Source organism: Myotis yumanensis, unplaced genomic scaffold (genome assembly GCF_028538775.1).
Source record: "Myotis yumanensis isolate MYYU_CA2020_CCGP unplaced genomic scaffold, mMyoYum1.0.hap1 SCAF_11, whole genome shotgun sequence".
Lineage (NCBI taxonomy): Eukaryota > Metazoa > Chordata > Mammalia > Chiroptera > Vespertilionidae > Myotis > Myotis yumanensis.
In genome coordinates, this window is record NW_027223762.1 from 68,097,990 (window position 1) to 68,103,665 (window position 5,676).

Genomic DNA, 5,676 nt, shown 5'->3' on the forward strand with positions numbered 1-5,676 from the left:
TACGGAGGATCTTCGCTGAGGGTAGAGTGTGCTGACACTGGTGCACCCTTACTTAAACAGTCCCAGCCCAGTCTCAGAGCAGAGGGAGAGCTGGGGGCGACTGGATGGAGGCGAGCCTGTGTTCCTGGCTGGGATTCTGCAGCCTCTAGTTCAGTTGCTGTCACCAAATCTTTTCTAAGTTATTCAGTGACCCTTCCCACAGGAGACTGTCCTTCCTGCCCTTGTGAAACAGGACAAGGATGAAAGGAAAGGTTCCTCCATGCACCTGGGTGCAGGCAGCTGAAAAATCTGGCAGCTTCTCAGCACTAAAGATTAACCAGAGCCTGGCTGATCAGTAGCCGCGCCTGGCTGAACCGCTGGGTTCCAGCAGGTCAGTGTAGGTAAGGACAGACTGGCTGTGCTTGCAGACCCACCCTTCATCAGCCAGGTTCCAAAGGTCACAGTGGAAAAAAAATCATGCAATTTACTCAAATTTCAGAGGCTGAATTCAATTGTAATGTGTGTCCTGGAATTGAGGATGAATTATTTCCAACTAAGTGAATTCTGGATCCTTGCTGCCAATTTCTTCACAGTGACGAAGAGGGAAACCTCAGACATATTGTGTATATTACCATAGACATGCTGTCCACCTGCACATATCGGGATAGACTGCAATGGAATGAACGCTCTGCACTGCCCCCAGGTTGTCAGGGCTGCTGGGTGCCTGGCTCTGCATCGTGCCTTTGAGGGAAGGCTGCCCTCTTCCTGGCCCACAGTGGAGTCACGTGTGAGTGTCGTGCTCACTGCGTGACTCAGCATTATTTTACACCTGATAGAATACAGGACTGAGGAGACCCTGATAGCGGAGTTGGCATTTCATCTGGGACTGTTCAGTTTGCCAGTAACCCCATCCTTGCCATGTCCTGACGGAACAGACCCCGCAGATCCAGTGCTAGGAGGGTTCCAGGTGCGGATGCTGTTTTGTACTTCCTGCTGCTGCCTCGATTTCGTCCCTGCAAGTGTTCATGTAAGTCCCTTCTTTATATATACACTGAGTGGCCAAATTATTATGACCACCTGATATTTGTAGGCAAATTAGCTATAATTTTGCACTGAAGTTGCCAGAGGGCCAGATCATTATAAATAGGGAAGCAGGTTGTTTACCACGACAGTAGAAGTGATTTTTTCCCCTGAGGATATGGGTAAACAATGCGATTTAACAGCCTTTGAACGTAGGATATCGGCTGAGTGGCCAGATTATTATGACCACCCCATCAGTACTACGTTGGGCCATCTTTTGCTTTCAGTACTGTGGCAATTCTTCTTGGCATTGACTCCACGAGATGTTGAAAGGTGATGTGAGGAATCCAACACCATGCCTGATGAATAGCACTGTCCAGTTCTGTGAGATTTGATGATTGTGGAACCAGCTGCCTGATGGCTCTTTTAACTTCGTCCCACAAATGCTCAATTGGATTGAGATCTGGTGATGGTGGGGGCCACCTAAGCAAGGTAAAGTCTCCCTCATGCTCTTGAAAGCACTCCTACACAATATGAGCACCGTGCCATGGCGCATTGTCTTGTTGGAAGAAGCCATCTCCATTGGGATACGCCATCAACATGATAGGATGAACTTGATCAGCAACGATACTTAGGTATGTTGCGCTATTCAGACGTTGTTCCACATGAATTAAAGGGCCCAAATCATGCCAGGAAAACATGCCCCAAACCATAACATTGCCCCCACCACCTTGAAGGGTTGTACTCATGCATGTGGGTTGCATGCTTTCATGCTGTTTCCGCCAAATTCTCACTCTGTCATCTGCATGATGCAACTGGAAACGTGATTCATCGGACCACATGACTTTTTCCCAATGCTCGACTGTCCAATCCGTGTGTTCCTGTGCGAATTGGAGACATTTTATCTTGGTAACTACAGACAGCGAAGGTATTTAAACAGGCCTTCGGCTTGCATATCCCATACAACGCAGTGTACAGCTAATTTGCCTACAAATGTCAGGTGGTCATAATAATCTGGCCACTCAGTGTATATGTTGATTTCAGAGAGGAAGGGAGAGGGGGAGAGAGAAACATTAATGATGAGAAAGAATCCTCGATCAGCTGCCTCCTGCACACCCTCCATTGAGGATTGAGTCTGCAACCTGGGCATGTGCCCTTGACCGGAATCGAACCAGGGACCCTTCAGGTCATAGGCCATCACTCTATCCACTGAGCCAAACTGGCTAGGGCATAAGTCCACTCTTGTCTCTTCAGAAAGCAACATCAAATCCGTCCTGATCTGCTGGTCTCTCCATAGGAAGGAATGGATGTCAGAGCCCAGAAACGAAAGAGACTCTCCACTCCGCAAAGATAAACGAGCTGTTTGATCTCAAGATTCACTGCTCTGTGTCCCAGATGTGTGGGCTCTGACCACAGTTCTTCCTCTTTGGGTGTCCGGGAGACCAGGCCCTAGAGGGGGGCAATGGCAGCAAGCCCGGCCAGTCCTGAGCTAAAACTCTGGACCTCAGACCTCAGGTGAGAGCAAGTGAAAGAGGCAAGAAAGGTGCCCGTTTGTGTTTCTTGTACTTAATTTGCTGTTTGTTTTCCCTTTTTCTTCAGGTCTTAGTTTTTTAGCTGCTCAGTCCTTTGGTGATCGATCGATCGTGAGGTGAGGAGCGGGTGGGGGGGGGGGGTGGGGGAGGGTGAAGGAAGGGTAGGGGGGAGGAGGGCGCTTGGTGGCCCTGGCTGCGGAGCCTGCTCCATGGTGGCCTGGGCTGGTTTCTTGGCAGAAGGCCTGCCCGCGGCCACTCTGGTTAAACCAGACTTGCTGAGGGTGCAGGGGCCAGGGCTGGGTCACAGAAACAAGTCACAGTGTGTCTTCCTGAAGCAGCAATTTACTACATGATTCTCTGAGGGACCAGTTAAGGAATTTAACTGATAATTTCAAACTACACATTTATGTTAAAGCTAGCATGGATGATTATACAAAAGCATACAACATTATCATATGATCAACACCTCAGACCAAGACTTTGGTGCATTTGCGAGTGGAGAGGGTGGGGGGACCAGCACGCCTGTCGCCCGTCTTCTGGTGCTCGCACACGCAGGTACTCCTGACAGGGAGGTTTGCTCGGGAACTTTTGAGAAGACTACCTTAGAGCGTGTCCCTCCTTTATGTGGTTCAGATTTCAGTTTCAGAGCATATTTTCAGATTCATACTCCACCCCACACAGATAGATTTGGGGCCACCTGTTCACTGCACACCCCACCAGACCCTCCCGCTCCCTGCCTCCTGCACACAGCACGCTCTCAGCAGCCGGGAGGAGAGGCCTCCGTCGGCTCCACTCCCAGGTTCTGTGCTTGGATGGAGTGTAGTCTGCAAAACGATGAACTCAGTGGGACTGACTGGAGGGAGACCATGAACGCCCATAAGAGACCTGTTGTTCTAGGGGTCATAGAGGAGGGGTCCCCAACACCTTCACATTGCCTGCTTGCTCCCAGGAATGCGTGGTGGCTGGCCACACTCCCCATGAGATATGGCGCCACATTTGTATCTGTGGCTGGTGTCATTGATTTGTTTCCTGAAAGTGTTCACATAAGCCCACTCTTGGTTCTTCAGGCGGTGCCATCGAATCCATCCTGACCTGCTGGCCTCTCCATGCCGAGGAACTTGCGGAGCCAGAGAAAGAAAACCTCTCCGCTCTGCTCTCCTCTTCCCTCCCAGAGATCAGGGCATATTTGGCGAGTCCTCTGCAAACTGTGGCCGTTACCGTGCTCCAGGGCAGAGGCCGTGGGCACGTGGCCCACCGCTTCTCTAGGCCCAGGGCCTGGGGCAGGGTTTATCTGCTCTGGGAGGAATGGGTTGGGTGCTGTTCCACCAGAGAAACCAATACCAGGCTGCCCTTTATCCTGAGCAGAGGTTGTAGAATTTGACTCAGTTTATCATTTAAATGCTCTAAAAAGTCAATAAGGCAAAAAAGAGTACATAAAAACAACTTATTACATTAATAGGGTAAAAATATTCTTTCTTATATGCTTTAGACTCTTAAAGGATGGAGGACAACTAGTTTATTTCACATATAACTTTTTTCTTTCACATTTAGTTTATTTTATATCAGTTTATTTCCATAGAATCTTCTTTTATTTATATCTGATCTTTTTATATACAATTGTTACACAAAAGTTCAATTGCCTTCTCTGTCTCCATCTCTCTCTCTCTCTCTCTCTCTCTCTCTCTCTCTATATATATATATATATATATATATATATATATATATATATATATACTAGTAGCCCGGTGCACAAAATTCATGCACATTAAAAGGGAATTAATTGCCCTAACCGGTTTGGCTCACTGGATAGAGCATCGGCCTGCGGACTCAAGGGTCCCAGGTTTGATTCCGGTCAAGGGCATGTACCTTGGTTGCAGGCACATCCCCAGTGGGGAGTGTGCAGGAGGCAGCTGATTGATGTTTCTCTCTCATTGATGTTTCTAACTCTCTATCCCTCTCCCTTCCTCTCTGTAAAAAATCAATAAAATATATTTTTTTAAAAAGGGAATTAATTAGCAGAGATATTTTAATATTGCTATTTGCCCTTTCTCTATAATAGAAGTGTGAGAGATGAAAGGAAATTAGTAAAATGTATATGAAAATAATATATAAATTTATTAATAAATAGTAACAAAAGGATATAACAACAACAGAGGCATGATATAAAAATGACAAAACATGATATGAAAACAACAAAAACATGATATGAAAACAACAAAAACATGATATAAAAACAACAGCGATGCAAACAATGACTGATAAAGTGATTAAACTTATTCTAATATCTCCTTGTACACCACATTAAGAGTGAAAACACTTTCAGAGTGCTTGACTAATTTCCCTTGTGATGAAGTATTTAGAACTTTAACTGTAACATCACATGCTCTTCAAACTCGAGAGAAAGCAACATATAACTGACCATGTGAAAAAACAGGTTCAGGTAGGGATATGCCTACTTTGTCTAGAGTTTGTCCTTGTGATTTATTAACAGTCATCACAAATGCTGGCATCACGGGAAACCGTCGTCGAATCAATTTAAATGGGAGGCCAGTGTCAGATGGGGACAAATTAATTCTTGGAATCAGAACAGCCTCTCCCTCTGTAGATCCTGTTAATACTTCAGCTTCGATAATGTCAGGTCGTAATCTTTTGATAATAAATCTGGTACCATTACAAAGACCCCATTTACTATTGAGATTTCTCAATAGTATGATGATTGCACCCACTTTCAATTTTAATTTATGACAAGGCATTCCTGAAGGAGTAATACTATTAAGAAATTCGACGGGAAAATTTTCCTTTTCAGCATCATCTGTGGAATCAATGGAATCATCAGTCAAACATGTGTGAAAATCTCCATCAAGTATATCCAAATTTTCTTCATTTAATTTTTGAACATGCTCATTTTTTGGACAAAGAATTGCACGTTTAGATATATTTTTAATATTATCTATAGCAGTGGTTCTCAACCTTGGCTGCACACTAGAATCACCTGGGAATCTTTTTGAAATCCTGATTCCTGGGCCCCATCCTCCAGAATTGTTTCTTTGTTATGGGGTGGGGCCACAACATTAGTAACAAAGAAACAGAATTAAAACTTTATGTGGGGAGCTGCTATAGTGTTTTGGACAGGTTCAAGCCTTGG

The 5,676-nt window shown here is 45.5% G+C and overlaps 1 long non-coding RNA gene across 2 annotated transcripts; it reads left to right on the forward strand.

Annotated features, from left to right (window-relative positions):
* Positions 1 to 825: 825 nt before the first annotated feature.
* LOC139020144 (uncharacterized) lies at positions 826 to 4,148 on the forward strand. 2 transcript variants are annotated; one of them, XR_011473198.1, is made up of 4 exons: positions 826 to 1,006; positions 2,297 to 2,514; positions 2,599 to 2,647; positions 3,599 to 4,148. It is a non-coding gene; the product is annotated as an uncharacterized lncRNA (long non-coding RNA). The 2 variants fall into 2 exon arrangements; XR_011473199.1 differs by lacking the exon at positions 826 to 1,006 and adding an exon at positions 1,344 to 1,634.
* Positions 4,149 to 5,676: the final 1,528 nt, after the last annotated feature.